Source organism: Oxyura jamaicensis, chromosome 9 (genome assembly GCF_011077185.1).
Source record: "Oxyura jamaicensis isolate SHBP4307 breed ruddy duck chromosome 9, BPBGC_Ojam_1.0, whole genome shotgun sequence".
Taxonomy (NCBI): domain Eukaryota; kingdom Metazoa; phylum Chordata; class Aves; order Anseriformes; family Anatidae; genus Oxyura; species Oxyura jamaicensis.
The window spans coordinates 9,544,970-9,557,559 of NC_048901.1; the positions used below are offsets into that span (position 1 = coordinate 9,544,970).

Genomic DNA, 12,590 nt, shown 5'->3' on the forward strand with positions numbered 1-12,590 from the left:
GCGGGGCGGGCGGGCGCCGCGGCGCCGATCCAAGATGGAGGCGCGAGGGGCGGGGGCAGCGGGCCGGGGCCGCTCGCTCGCTCGCTCGGTCTCCGCGGCGGCCGGGCCGGGAGCGGGCGCTGCCCGTGCGAGGAGAGAGGCGAAGGGGAGGGGAGGGGAGGGAGGCGGCGCGGGGCGGGGCGGCTCCTGCCGGAGCGGCGGGTCCCCCGGGCGCGGCGCTCTTCGCCGCCATCTCATTGTCCCCGCCGGGGCCGCCGGGGGCGCGGGGCCGGGCTCGGCGGCCTTCCCCCCCCCACTTCCCTCCCGCCGCCGCCCGGGCCTGGGCGCCGCGCCCCGGGGCCGCGGGGATGCTCGGGCAGAGCGCGGGTGGCGCTGCCGGGGCCGCGGGCGGGGAAACTTGAGGGAGCCGCCGGCCGCCCGCAGCCGGCCCGGTTCGGCTCGGCCCGGCTCGGCCCGGCCCGACCCGGCCCGGCCCGCCGTCTGGGCCAGGCCCGCGGGAGGGCGGCGGGACGGCGCCTGGCTGGCGTCCAGGGGCGGCGGGGGGGGACCGGGGGCGGCTGGTGCTCGTTCCCGGGTTGTGGGGGCGGGAGGGAGGGAACGAGGCCCCGTGAGGGCCCCTGGGGACACGAGGCCCCCTGGGGACACGAAGCCAGCCCCGAGGGACCCCCCCCCCCCCCCGTGTCGTGTCACGGAGCGGTGGCACCGGGCTGGTGATGGGGCTGGGAGACGTGGCCGTGGGTCAGAGCCCCGCCGGGACCCCCGTGGGGATGGCGAGGTCCTGAGGTGCTGGATGGCCCCAAAGCAGCCCCCGCCTCGCTCGGAGCTGCGTGGGGTGCCGCTGGCTGGGGGCCTTCTGGGTGAGCTGTGCTCCCGGGAGCGGGAGGGCGGCCGTGGCCATGGAGCACGCTAACGGGACGTGGCTGCCAACGGTGGTGTCAGAAAAACTTAGTTTCCGCTAGCAGCATGAGCTTAATTAAACTCAATCGAGCCGCTTGATAAGTATTGATGATGTGTTCCACACAATTCCGTGGTGCTGCTGGTTCTGTAGAGTTAATCTGGTCATAGCCTGTGCTAAGTTATTGAGGGACGAAAAGCCTTCTCCAGGTCACAGAAATAAGGCAACTGTTCCTGCGTTGTCTCATGCGTTTGGTATGGTGGATGACATTAACGCCTGGGTTCAGGCATCTTAAGACTTGCCCAACTTCCCCATGTTATTACACCAGAGATAGGGGTGGTGTGGGTGAAGGATTAGTCCAGATTTTCCAGATCCAAAGGAGCTTTTGCCTTGTGTAGTGAGCTTTTGCTCATCTGTAGATAACAAGATCATCGAGTGAGTATTTCAACATTATAATCTATCAAGCAATTTGAAGAAATCACTGGACAAGAGGCTACATGTATGTTTTCTGCTTAAAGGTGTCCTGAGGATGGGAAGAAGTTATTTTGAGGAGCTGGAGGCTGGTTTATCCTTTCTCTCTGTTTCTCCCGTGACCACCTTTGGTGGATAGCCTGAGAAAGTTATCTTGGTGGGTGCGAGTTTCTTTTGAAATGGCGAGCTGGCTCAAGTGGTGGTGTGGTGATGCTACAGGGTTCGCTGGAGAGCAGGGCGGAGAGGCTGACTCGGGGCTGCGATTAGTCTGATAGGGCCTAATTGTTACCGGTTGCTCAATGCAGGGCGCTCCGGCAAAATTCTTGGTCTCCACCGCCAATGGACATACTGATGGATTTACAGCGGTAGGAGGGAGCAGTGAAAAATGGTACTTTCCTGAAGCTGAATGAACAATTAGGGCCATCTGTGGAGGTTCGGAGCACCTCTGCTGCAACCGCTGAGCTTAAGGACAGGAGCACATGGCAGCTGGCAGCTTGTGGTGTCCCGTGGTTCCTCACATTTTACAAATGTGCTGAAGTTCACTGAGGCTGTGTTTATGGCCAAACTTCCACACGCAATATACTGTGGATGGAAGTTCTGAGAGCAGCTGGGATCCTCATCTCACCTTTACAACTGAGGTCTCCACGGTTTTCAGGAGATAATCTACTATCTCTGTAGCCTGCCATTCATGTTGCGCCAAGTTTTATGTAATGCCTACTGAAACTGCGGCGCATCTTTTGATACTTCTGTTAGCCAAGAAGGCTCATGAGCGTTAAGTATTTGGATGCATTGGTGGAATGAGTTACTTAGGATGCTTAGGAACTCGGTGGGTGAATATTCCTGTTTTGAAAGAATGCTTGCGTAAAGAAGAATGTGTACCTTGAGCTTTTTTTCTTGCCGTTTCCCTGTGTTGCAAACACTTGCTGTGATATGAGGTGGCTCAACATCGGCATTTTAAATATAATTTTAGTAGGCAAGTGAGCCTGTGGGAGTGTAAAGATGTGGTGGGAGAGAAATGCTTAATTGTGATGACTTACTAAGAAAAGTCCTGTTACTGGGATAAGAACATGCCTTTAGCATAGCATTTGTAAATTGTTTTCTAGCAAAATGCAAAAAAGACTCCAACACACTGCTGAAGATTTGAAAGCGCTAGTTCTGTAAACAAGGCATATCCAAACCAACACACCTGGCTTCTTTTCTATGTAAGTTGTGCAGGGATGGCAGAGTGAATTTTGATGTGGTGCTATTACTGAATGGATGCCTGGCATCAGAGATTTGGTTTTCCCAGCTCTGCACCTGGAAGCACCCGAGTGTTTGGGTAAGGCTCTGCCTGCTGGTGCTTGAAGCCAAAACCGAAAGGTGATGTTAGAGTCTGGTGCTGAGATGAGGATGCACCTCATCTAAATCTGACATACTGACACCTGGATTGGAAATGGCAACCAAAATTTGTACGGTACTTGGTGACTTATTTTATTTTTTAACTTTGGGGGTTTTCCTTTCATCAATTGTTCATCATGTGGAGCTCTCACGCTCCCCTATTGCAAGTTGCCATCTCTGCCTCATTTGCAGTGCAGCTGTGTTCTCTTGGTGGCTAAAAATAGAAGGGTGTAGAGTTAGTTCTCTTTCGTGGAAGGGAAGGAGAAATCTTAGAAAGTGTGAGTTCACCAGAAGAAAATTCTTCTGTTGTTTCTGCTCAGGGCATCTGGAGATGTGCTTTATTCCTCTTTATTCTTTAGTGTTTTGCATTTCCAAACTGATCTCACTTTGTAGGTTTGGGTGTTAAATACGTGATCAGAATGCAGAGACCTTTCTTTGTTCCTCTAGGAAATAAGAACTTGAGAGAACATTATGACCCCATGTTGCAACTTTCAGTGTGAAAATATGCTTCCAAAAGCAAGTGTGATTTTGGGGAAGACCCCTATTTTTTATTTATTTTTTTGATTTTAAGGTAAGCACCACCTTCAGCTGGCTGAAGGAACCAAGGAGGAGTTGCAAGGGGAAAATTCTATCAGTCGTTTTCTGCCTTAGCTCTGACTTTGTAGCCATTTCCTACAATCTGACAAGTCCTGTTGAATATCTGAATATAGGTAATGGTTTCACCGCTCGACAATCTGTGTGTATCGTCTGTGAGCGAACACTCAGGGATTTAGGTCCATTTGCTAATGTTAAAGGAACTGCACTCCTGGTTTTAATAATTATACAGTTTTTTTTCATTTACATCTCTGGAGGAAAGTTTGTAAAATGCTTTTAATAATAACTGTATACTTGAAAGAGCAGGATGACTTGCACAGTAGATTTGTCAGGTTATCTTTATTGATCCCAAACGATATCATGTGCCCTATTCTGAAATGTAAGTTCAATCTAAACTTGGGGAATTGTGTAATTCTGCTTTCATTTACACAAATCTCAGAACCACTTTATTTTGGAAGAAAACATCCACCATATGGGTGATGCTGTACTTGGTACAGATGGTGCACATACAACTCTTTTTCCCCCTCAAGCATTCAGGCCCCCAGCTTGTATACATGCAGATCCAGATCACTGCCCAGCCCCAAGCTGCATGTCAAGTGCTCGTTCCATGGCTACGATGCTCGTACTGCCCAGATGGATTTGTATTCCATCTTAAAATACGTGAAAAGGCGTTGGTTGCACGGCGTATTTCAATGGGCTAGGCCTCTCAGCCACAGTTGGCAGCAATGTCAGACTGGAGAGCTTGACGTGGGAGCGTGTTCTGAGTTCCAGTCACCCCACCGTTGTTTTTTGCAGAATAAAGGGCAAGAGGTTGAAGTGTGAAGCCTTGCCTCCCTCAGCTGAAAGGCAAGCTGTTTCGGGTGGTTCCCAAAAGTAATGTTTTACTAGAAAGCAGTGTGAGGCAACATGCAGCTAGCATGTGTTTCTTGATGTGCAGGAGTTCGCCAGTGTAAGTGCCATTTATTCTATAAATAAATCAAATGAGCCTATATTCTGTAACTTGCCACATAGCAGACTTGTATTATATTGGCAGGTTAGCCAAGTGAAAACAACATTGACAGATTGTTCAGCCTGTCGGAAAAATATTTCCTCGTAGAGGTGCACAGGAACAGACCTGTGCGTCACAAGTGTTTCTAAATTCCAAATATTTGCTACGATGAAAAAAATGAAAACAATTCATCTTGGACGCGTTCTTCTTTAATAGCAGAGGACAGCATGTGTTACTGGCTTTTGAAACAGAAAAATCAAATGACAAGCTGAGAACCGCTCTCCCCCACACAAGGCTTTCCCTCCCCTCTTGAGGGTTAGAATCCCATCGGAGCAGGAAGGTACCAATGTGTTAGTGTTTAAGAGTGGAAAATACGGCTGCCTTTGCAAATGACTAATGAAGTCCATCTTCAGATGGTGAGAAATCGGCCAGTTCTGCACTGCTGCCTTCTTAGACACACTCACTAGGATGACACGAACTTGTTCCTACGATGGGAGTCGCAGAAGCTGGCCGAGCTGGGCTGCCAGCCTGCTGCAGCTGACGGGAATCTGCTCCACGGCCCGTCCCTTTCCTTTGTGCTCGTGCTGCTGTTGCTGGTCCCAGCCTTCGTGGAGCTGGTTGGGTTCACCACCTGGCCACAGCCACCTGCCTGGGAGGGGTGCTTCTCTGCCGGGTGAACGAATTGGATCAGATCAGTGCAAGGTGTTGCTCAAGGTGATGCAGAGTCAGTGGCAATAATGTTTTAAATCCCCAGAACCGTTTTCCCCCAAATTAATCCCGTTTTCGGGTGAGAGATTCAGACGGACTCTGTGTTTCCAGATGTGAGAATGCCTCAGTGCATGGGCTCCAGCTCATACACCTGTGTGACTTTACTGGTAGGTTAGCCTGTTGTTAGAAATGACCCCTTGTTGTTGCTCTGTTTCCCATCTCTTCACCAGATAACGTATCCATGCGAGGCCTTTTATTGCCACAGCAGCTTAGTTTCTTTAGTAGCCTTTCATGAAGAACCTTAACATTTATCTTAGAAGTTAAAGCAGGCTTTATCCAGAAGAGTCTATAGGTGTGTGGGTATAAGGGGGATCTTTTTAGAGAACTCTTGGAGGTTTGTGAAACTTGACATTGCTATACAAAAGTGGGGTTGATTTGTCCTTTTAAACGCTGTCATTTATTTTGCTGTCTACTTGTTTAGTCTCTAGAATAGCTTCTACTAGCTGGTCTATGAGGTTCTCTGGACTGTGGCATCACAGAGTGTTAGGTGGGAGAGGAAACGCGATTATAAACTGTGCCAAAGAGTAAGCACTGCTTCAAGCAGCAGAATTTTTGAAGGCTGTTTTCTTTTGAGTCTCCATCACATGGCTTCTTTGTGTCCGATCGTGTAATCTTGCTGAATGTAGCTGAAAATGGTCCAGAGGCTGAAAATTGTGGGTAGTGGGAATTAGAGGAGAGAACAGAGAGAGCGAAGGGTACGCGCACAGAATGTGTTTGTGTAGGCCTGTTTCTGTAGGATCACAAGTTCAACTTCACAGTTGTAGCGATACTGTAAAATAACATACAACAAAACAATACAGTACAGGGCGTGCAAGTTGCTATCAGAACCTCCTCACTGATGGAGCTGAAGTCTGCCTGCTTTTGACTACGTCCAAACTCTTCTCAGCTATCTTTGGTATGTGTTTTGCTGTATATAATGCTCTGAGAATGAAAGTGTGAGTGAAGATCAAAATGGTGATCTACCAAGTCTTTTGAAGGACGACTCTGAAAGACTGATGTTTGTTGTTCTTCATCTCCTTTCTATTCCACAGTTCCAGGTGTCTTTCTTTAGTTCTTTGAGGCTCTTTTCTATTTTAGCTCCAGCTGATTATTCTACTTGTATTTGTGGAAGTCCAACTCACCAATGTGTCCTTCCTCATCCTTCTAAAAAGGGTCAGAAGAAATGGTGTAATTTCTGTAGGTCTGCATGCATCTCTTGCCTTTCCCACTCATGTGGACACTTTTTAAAAAACATTTTTAGTATGTATCATTGCTGTAAGCTCCATTTGGAACAGTGTTTTCTGCCAAAGTGGCTAACATGCAGCTGAAATTGTCTTTGTCTGAAAATGTGTTTTGGGTAATTTTTGGATACTAATTGTTCCCTTTTGAGCAAGATGCTGGGTGCATTGAGAACCTCAAGAGGAAGAGATGTTGTACTGTGTTTCACTTAAAATGGCCAATCTGAATGATGGCAGTGCTGCCTGTTTGGCAGACGAAAGGACAGTAGGTTGGATGACAGTGAGAACGTTCAGGCAGGTCCCATCGAGTATCCCAGTGTTGAAGTGGAACGAGCGGAACTGCCTGAGTGGAGCAGAAGGAGGGACTCTGTTCCCGCAGCCTGTCCGATGACTTGAAGACTTGCTCTCTGTTGCGTTGAGTGGGAGAACACAGGCAACAGTTAGTCAAATTTCACGTGTAACCTATTTTACTGGCTCTGTCAGGAAAGGAATGGAAACAAAATGCTCTGCTTCTGGCTTTTTTTTTTTTTTTTTAACATATGTGCTTCGAGATCATACTGTAATACTTATTTTTCTTCCCCAAAGAAACCTGAACAAGCTATGTTTGCAAAGAAAAGATTTTACATGTTTCTGTTGCTGTGTTTAACTGCAGAGCACTGGCATGGTGGAATGAAAGCGCCCGTGAGTGGTTCTTGTACGCAAATCTTAGCACCCAAGGTGACTATTGAATTGTGAACCTCTTGTCTTGGGGTTGAAATGTTAATGTTGTAGCCATTAAAGCTGGTAAAACAAACTTTTCTCATTGTTACGCCTTACTTTTCTGATTTCTTGTTACTGCTTGTGTGTCATTGTCCAGGTAAAAAGTTCAGAGGGAAAAGAAAAGGATATTAGTGAGAGAAGTAAGAACCAAGGGAAGCAAAAAGTCACAATTAAAACAGATGGCTGTCCCTTGTAGCTGCCCTTACTTCCTAGACACTTTGTTTTCTCTAGGCAAATGAATTGTTATGAAACTGCTAAAACTCGAAAGCGTATCCTGCTCAAATCCTTCAGAATATTTTCCCGGAGACTTCTACCAGGACTTCACCTACCAGGATCACCAGACCTTTTGCAAGGATGTTGTTCACTGTTGTCCAAAGCCTTTGTGCAGAACTTGCAGTCTCTGCCGGTGCAATGCCAGGATACACCACCTGTATCTTCTATAGTAAATTCTGAAGCACTGCTAGGTTATGCCACTGATGTGGTTGATTTTATTGTGAAATAAGCAGCGAAGAATAACCCTTTCAGATCTGACTTGCTCGTAAATTTTTTTGGCAGTCAGCTCCTTTGTTGCATCTCCCTCAAACAACTTCCTTGACCTAAAGTCATGCTTTGATAACACCCACATCTAGAGTTTAACTATTGTATCTGCCTTTGTCCTGAAGGCAACGTATTGCTCCTTTGTAAGTCGTGTTTGTATTCAAGCTTGTGGCAAAAGATAATGACTTTCTGTGAGGGCAATCACAAAAAGCATTCAGTGCGGGGGACAATCGGAACTGATTTGTAGTTCCCCAGTTCTGATCTCTGCAGCTACAGGACCGGTGAATGCGAGTAGTTACAAAGCACGACTGGTTTTACTTAGATTGTTTGAAATTGGAATGCATGTGAAGGTTCCCTGCTACTGGCAGCGGTGAGCAGGACACGGGGAAAAGCTTATGGGATGGATATATAGTTGAACAAATGCGTGATTGAAGACCATGGGAACATACAAAAACGTTGACTTGTGGATAGCTAGAAGAAATAATTATACTGTGAGCTCCTTTTGGACCAAATAGAGTGACAGGGATAAACAGCCCAAATTGTTCCCATTGCATGCCTGTGGCTGCTAGTGAAGGAAGTACTGTGCACAGTAACTACAGCTCCAGCTGGGTTTCAAAAAAAAAAAGTTATCCTTTTTAATCTGTGTTCAAGCTATTGCTAATATTCCTTGCATGTCAGGCTCTTTCAGAGATGACTCAAAAGAAGAATGTGTCTCAGGTTAGTTTAAGAACCATTCTGTTTTTCCTGCAAGCTCCCATGGCTGAAGTTACTGGCAGAGTTCCCTGAAATGGAGGTTTACGTTGAGAAGACAAAAAGCTGTGGTGAAGAAGGGGAAAAAGGTACCGGTAGAAGGTTAGAAATGATCTGAACATCATCTTTCTTTTGCTAATCTTCTCTTTATTATTATTATTATTATTATTATTTTTACGACAGCAAAGACCAGAACTTGTAGACACAAAGAATGACCTTGTTTATGTTGTTCTTAGATGTAGGTTCAGGCAGTTAGGGACGTAGCTGCTGGTGGTGGTTGTTGTTGTTTTTAATACTAAAGGGGAACTTTGGTTATGGCATTGTTATAGATGGCTCAGATGAGCATGCCTGTGGTTGGGATGGGTATTGTTAGGCAGTTCTTCAGATCTCGTTTCCAGCAATATATGCCTCTGACAAATGAACCATTCCAACTGGAAATTCCTGTACTAGGCTTTTAGCTGCAAACTGAATGTTTTTGTTATATTCCAACAACAAAAACAAATTCAAATTAATTCCTGACTATGAGATAAAGGAAATTTTGTGGCCATGGTAAGTATGTTTTTTTTTCCCCTTAAGTGTTTCAGCAGGAAAATTCTGCTGAGTTTTCCTGCTGCAGAGTTAAAACCTGTAACTGACCTTTCTGTGGCTCCAGTGGGATAGCTGCAAGTTGGTACTTTTTTTTTTTAAAAAAAAAAAAAAATCTGTAGCAACCAGTGTATAAGCATCTGTACAATAGTAAATGGTAGCTTAGTAGAGACCATAAGATATGTTCTTTGGAGTAGATCTGCACTCAGCAGATTTCACATAAGGAACAGATTGCATATGCCTCATTGAGAGTAACCTGCACCATATCCTTCCAGCTTTGTCACGGATGGGAGTTTGACAGACATCAGTCTGCTACCGTGTAAACACAGGCCATTCCCTGAACACCAGACTATCTTAAGCATAACTTCCAGGGTTTGAAAACCAGGCTTTGAATTCTTTGTCTGCTGTCATAAGGTTGCTAAAAGGCAGATCTTGCCAGTTGGGTGTCTTTTGTGCTGTGTTCACATTTCTTCCAAAACATGAAAAGTTACCGAGAACTCAAATAATGAACAAATGTTTTTCCTAACTTTGTTTAGGAGAGAACATTTGTTTTGGCTGAAATCTTCCAGAGCAACTTAAATTGACACTAGCATGGGAAAATTAGTAAAAACGAGCAGGAGATTTTAGTGCTTGGGCAGCTTATAACGTTATCGTGGAATGAGAAGGAAAAGAACAACCTAAACTGCTTTTAACCTTGCCAAGGTCAAAATTGTTAGTGCTTCAAAGTGCACTTCAAAGGTGAGCAGAAGTGTTCACATATAGAATTTCTCAATTTTGCTGTGATGAATCTTACGCACAGGCAAGATGTCAGTCTCCTGGGGAGCAGTTTGGTGACTTTGTTGTATGGGTGTCGTGGCCAGCAGGGCTCTCACTAGTGGAACCCAGTGACTCTGATACTATTTTTTTTTCTCTTAATTCTAAATATCCTTATTATTTGTGATGACAAAAAGATGGAGATGCCTCTGCCCTCTCTGTATTCTGTTCTTTACAACCTTTTTGCTTTACTCTGTTGCAGAAGAATTTTCCTGTATTGCCAACACAGATTTAGCCTTGCAGTATATTTTCTCAAAGACCACTGCACAAAACATTGAATTGGTTAATAGCTTAATAGTGGTTTTGCATCCTTCTAGCAACTTGCTTGCAAGTAGACATATGCTATTGTTTCATCTTGCAAATATTTTTCTTTAGAAGCCTTTATTTGTTTTTGTAAAATTGCAAAACGTTTATCACACGGATGACTTCATCCTCTAACAGGCATGCTCTAATGTGAGAAGATAGTCTATAAAGATTTTTTTTAACCTTTTTGGTTTTATCTAATGAAATAACTGGTCTTAGGGAGACTATTAAACTGTGTTTATATCTAGTTATCCTTAATATTTTTACTGCTTGTTTTTTTTGTTGTTGTTGTTCATTGCTGGAATCCCTAGCCCCAGAACTCTAATGTTACACTTACAGTTACAAAGGGATGTCAGAAGTGTAGTGTCCTGAGATCTCTGTCCAGTCGTGCTTTTACTGTAGGAAGGAGTCATACTAGAGTGGTTATTTATTTATTTTTAATTTGTGGTTCTGCCTGGGCTTTCTTTGTTCCTGGAACAATACCGAGCAACAACAATAACAAAAAAAGGATGAAGAAGGACCTAGAGTTAATCCTTTGCTCTGTCTTGGGAGGAGATCATTTACAATATTCTTGACAGATGCTTGTCTAATCTCTTAATTGCTGGAATGCCACTGCGTTTCTCAAGTAGCTTATTCCAGTGCTTTATATTGCTGCTTGATGTTTTCTTAAGGTTTAACTGACAACCTTTGCAGTAAGCGTTGCTTTCTACTTTCTCATGTCCGGCTATTTCTGATGTACCTTGGTGTATTTGAGCTGTCATTTTTCCCTTGATCTTTTTCTCTAACACTGGTTGCGTGCCTTTAATTTCCAGTTCCTCCAGTGTTTCCTCGCAGATCTTGTTTCCTTGTCTTCTGATCCAACTCAATGCTTTGTAGACTCTCCCCTATCAGTTCCTACCTTGAAGACTGGAATTCCAAACGGGGCATCCTGCTTTAATGCTGAAGGCTCACTAGTGCTAGATGGATTGCTCTCCGCTTATTTATTTCCGAAGTGTTCTGCACAAGGTTCCACTGCTCGGTTGTTTTCCTTTTGTTCACTGTTCGGTGTAAGGCTTTGCAAGCAATCCAAGTTCGAGGTTCTGCGTTAGCCTGTACTTGGCTGCATGTCTGGGTTCACTGTTGGTTTCTGTCACTCAGAAGGGCATATTCATCCTCCTCCCAAAGGGAGGAGTGAAAGGCAGGGTGGGAACTGGCATGGAAAACAATTGTCACCAAAACAAATGGGTGTTTGCCCCTCTGCGGAAGCAGCTTCCCTTTTGTGGTTAGCAAGATGTACAATCTAAGTGATTTCTTGGCTTCTTGGCTGATGTATTTGATCAAACAGGAGCTGTGGCTTTCTTCCTTGCTCTTGTCTAGAGCATTAGGACTTGCCTTTTTGATGCTGTTGCCTGATGCAGTTGTCTGTTGTCATTTGATTAGCTGCAGTCCTCAATATTCATGAAGAGTAGTCAAGAAAGAGGCTGCCTTGTTTGTTCGGTGTTAAGCTGTTGAAAGCGTACGTGGAACATTGGTTTCTCTACATCCTTTGATTTCAAATGCTGTTTTTTGTTACTATAAAGTGGTACAAATCCTTATGACTACCTCTGACAGTACAGAAAGAGGATTTACTTTTTTTTTTGTGGTAAAAGTATAATAGCAGCTTTAGCAGGAAAAGAAGAAAAGATGTGAAAGTAAGAAAATGTATGCCAAAAAAGTGTAAAAGTGATACGTTTAATGTGAATGTAATTTCTGGGTTTTAGTTTTCCTCTAAAATTTGCCCAATCAATTATCTTCCAGCACTGACTGTATTTGCAACTTTGGTTTCTTTCAGGCTCTAGGTATACTTTTGTACCAAGAGGTATGTTTTGGGCCTTGTGACTAATCTTTTAATTAGCATTTAATTTGCAACATTTATTAAATAACTGTTTGGATTCCAGCTTCTTCAAATAACAGTATTTGTATCCTGTCAACATGTAATCTTCAAAGAGTTAGTTCAGGCATAGGTTTGAGTTGATACTATACAATATCATGTGCATGATGATTTTGAGGCATAGATTTCATTCCTTTTTGATTATTTTTGAAACTGTCTGTTAATGTGCTTTACCAGCTCATTTTTCTTGGGACTATTGGTAGAGGTGGAATGAAAACTTAGAATTGCAATGAGACTGTCTTGTGGTTTTTAGGCTTTACTGAATTTTGTTCATTCGGTAGCTTTATATAGATTAACATGCCTGAGGGTTTTTTGGTGCATTTTTGTTCTCGAATAGTGTTGTCCCACCTCTTTTTTTTTTTTAGGTGACAATCACTGCTATCACCTCTGCTGCCCTCCTGTCATTCCAAAGTGTCCGCTTTTGACTGATGAGCCTCCTCCGTTCCTTGCACCCTTGTTGCTGCTGCCTCCACAAGCAGTTTGGCTCCTGCTTGGAGCACAAGGTCATCTGCCTGGCAGGGCTAAGGGGTTGTTCCAGGCCATGCCTTCGGTAGGGAACAAGTGTTCTGTACAGCTCTCCTAACAAAACGGGTGATACTGCTTGTTTCACCTTGCTGCTACGAT

The 12,590-nt window shown here is 44.7% G+C and overlaps 1 protein-coding gene across 5 annotated transcripts in view; it reads left to right on the forward strand.

Annotated features, from left to right (window-relative positions):
• The first annotated feature begins 6,913 nt into the window (after positions 1–6,913).
• Positions 6,914–12,590, forward strand: part of STAG1 (stromal antigen 1) — a 176,892-nt gene continuing 171,215 nt past the window's right edge. For 3 of the 5 annotated variants that reach the window (XM_035334009.1, XM_035334014.1, XM_035334010.1), the window contains exon 1: positions 6,916–8,458. The gene's annotated coding sequence lies outside the window, so the exon portion shown is untranslated. Of the gene's footprint in view, positions 8,459–12,590 lie in introns of all 5 variants that reach the window. The other 2 variants (XM_035334012.1, XM_035334013.1) reach the window with 1 other exon arrangement.